At 42.4% G+C, this 2,895-nt stretch overlaps 1 pseudogene; it reads right to left on the reverse strand.

Annotated features, from left to right (window-relative positions):
* Positions 1 to 1,324: 1,324 nt before the first annotated feature.
* Positions 1,325 to 2,535, reverse strand: LOC102854463 (annotated as a pseudogene).
* Positions 2,536 to 2,895: the final 360 nt, after the last annotated feature.

Genomic DNA, 2,895 nt, shown 5'->3' on the forward strand with positions numbered 1-2,895 from the left:
AACAACAACAACAACATGCCTGGACAGGGCGAAGCCAGAGGAAACTCTGGTGGAGGTCCATAGCGGTCCTGACGACAAATTGTTCAGAATTTTTAATCTCCCCTTATAAATTATATTAATACTCTTTTGCAAGGTATTCCATTCACAAATATTAGTTTGCTAAAACTTGACACACATACCCCCAAAATGTCTGTAACAGATTCAGTCACTTTACTAAATCAGTAAAATAACAAAAATAATGAAAATGTTTATCATAATTCTTTCTCTCCCGCCCCACCCCCCATAATTCTTTCTTAAAGCAACAAAGGTCTAAGGCACTCCAGGAAAGATACCCTTTTACAAGTATAACGTATCATTGGTGTCAGACTTTATTACAGCAGAAGTCATCAGATATCCAGTAATCAAGCACTAGCTAATGAAAATGAGTTTATAGTCTGATATGTTTCGTCAGCTGCTCTCCTATATTGATAGGAGACTGAAAAAATATAAGTCCTGCACAGCTGAGGTCACCTCTAAGGAGGTTTCCCGCTCTGTAAAAGTGAGGTCTGTTTTTGGCACACTGCTGGTACCCAACTGCCAAGGAGAAGTTTGCCATCAAATCATTCCTTTGCATCAGAATCAAGTGTACCGCATGTTTATGGAGCTCTTACGCTCCCATTTCTGACCAATTCGAGATCTAAGACAACAGTATATTACACAATCCTCATCCCTATCACAGGTAGATCCCACACAGAGCATGGCAATTTTTGCCATAAACTAGGTTTAAAAAGAAAGGAGGGGAAACACTTGATAACTTTTTTTCCAAAGTGAATTTTGCACACTCTTTCACTGGCACACACAGTTCATGCTGGAGGGAAATACTCACTGAATGCGTCCTCAAACACAATCAGGTTAGCTTAGGGTAAGTAAATCACTGCTGGTCCATTTATGATTACATGTAGCGAAATCAACACAAAACCCAGGTCACATAGTATTCAGCAATTATGCTTATGAAAATTTAAATATACGTATATATTTCCACTGTACAGTTTTCCCCCATTTTACAATTTCTTAACAACCTAAAGCAGCACAAGTTGGAGTTTTGAGGATTTTCTTCTTCAGCAATGACCAGGGAGGCAGCTGGTGCCTGTTGTGATGGATGCAACTAGAAGCAAGTTTAAGTGAGAGTGTTCAAAGGGAAATGCATGAACACGGTGCAGAGGTCATTTGTGAGGAAGGGGGCTTGGAAAAGAGTCGAGAAAGTTTTCCTTCCCTCCCCAGTGTTTTTTCAGACGCAAGACAAGTTCTTGAGGATACACATTAAAGGCTGCATAGTCTTGTTTTACTAAAATAGGGACATGAAGTGAGGACGCGCACTCTCCACCCGCGGGGTGAGGATCTCACAGCCAGTGTCCATCACCAGCAGAATGTGCTCCAACTGCGCCTCCCATCTCTTGTCACCGCGGTCCAGCCTTCTGGCCAGGTCTCATCCTGCCACCCGCCTTCACAATCATAGGCTCCATTGTAAAAACATGGCCTGCCTTCATTATTCCAAGGGCTTTCTTTTTAGCATAGTGGGGGGCATTTGCGGACTGAATGGAATAGTTTGTGGCTTCCTTGTCTACAGTAGCTTCAAACAACTGATAACCATTTGCTTGGACATACTTCTGAATAATGACTCTCAGTTCTCTGTATGGAACACCAGGCATCGACAGCTCGCATCAGGCATTCATGCGTGGTCTGGACTAGCTTCTGAGCACCTTCATCCACATCTCCAACAACAAAAAAATGACTCGTTCCAGTCCCCATGAGAACTATTGTGATAAAGAGTGATGTCTACGTTAACAATATCACCTTCCTGTAAGGGCCATCTGTCTGGAATTCCATTACAAAGAACTACATTCACTGAGGTGCAATAAGAAAAGCGTGAAAAAAAAAAAGACTTCATGTTGTTATGTGCTGTTGAGTTCTGTGACCCATAGAGACCCTATGTACAACAGCTCTGAACCCTTCTCTGTCCTGAGCCAGTCTCACTAATCCTGACAAATCAAACCTCATTGCCCCAGTCACTGTATCAATCCATCTCATCCAGGCACTTTCTCTCCTATGCTGTCCTTCTCAAATGACCTGTCTTTCCTGGCCATGTGCCCAAAGTATGTGAGACAGAACTTCAAAATTCTAGCCTCCAAAGAGAAACCTGGATTCTCCCTCTCCAAGACAGATCTATTCGTTTTCTTGACAGTTGATGGTATGTTCAAAACTCTTCTCCAGCACTACAATTTGAAAGCATCAATTTTTCTTCAATAAGACTTGGGGAAATTATGATAATTCAAGAGAGAAGGATAACAATTTTTTTGCAATACATGTTAAGTGATCAGCATGAACTATTTCTTTAGTACTTACATCTGGTTCAATCATCCCAGCAGCAATATCCAAAACTTCTCATACAAGTAGTATTCCTTCTATGTCTTCACCAGAGAATAATTTAATTTGAGAAGCAACTTTAAGGGCTTGTTCAGATTCAGACATTCCTAAAGGGTGACCAGCATAATCTCATCTCTGACTCTATCTTGGCACTGACCTTGTTTGTTGTTGTTGTTGTTATGTGCCGTCGAGTCGCTTGTGACTCATAGCTACCCTATGTACAACAGCCCTAAATCCTGCTCTATCCTGTGCCAATCGCACTGCCTCTGACACATCATCCCAATTACCCCAGTCACTGAATCAATCCACCTCAAAGAGGGTCTTCCCCTCCTGCACCGTCCCTCCACCCTTCCAAGCATGTCCCCTCTCCAAGGACCTGTCCCTCCTTACAACATGTCCAAAGTATGTCAGAAGAAGCCCCAGAATCCTTGCTTCCAACTAGCAGCCCGGTTTTACCCTCTCCAGGATAAATCTGTTTGTTTTCTTGGCAGT

This window comes from Elephantulus edwardii, unplaced genomic scaffold (genome assembly GCF_000299155.1).
Source record: "Elephantulus edwardii isolate Elephantulus edwardi_28Jun2011 unplaced genomic scaffold, EleEdw1.0 scaffold00010, whole genome shotgun sequence".
NCBI classification, from domain to species: domain Eukaryota; kingdom Metazoa; phylum Chordata; class Mammalia; order Macroscelidea; family Macroscelididae; genus Elephantulus; species Elephantulus edwardii.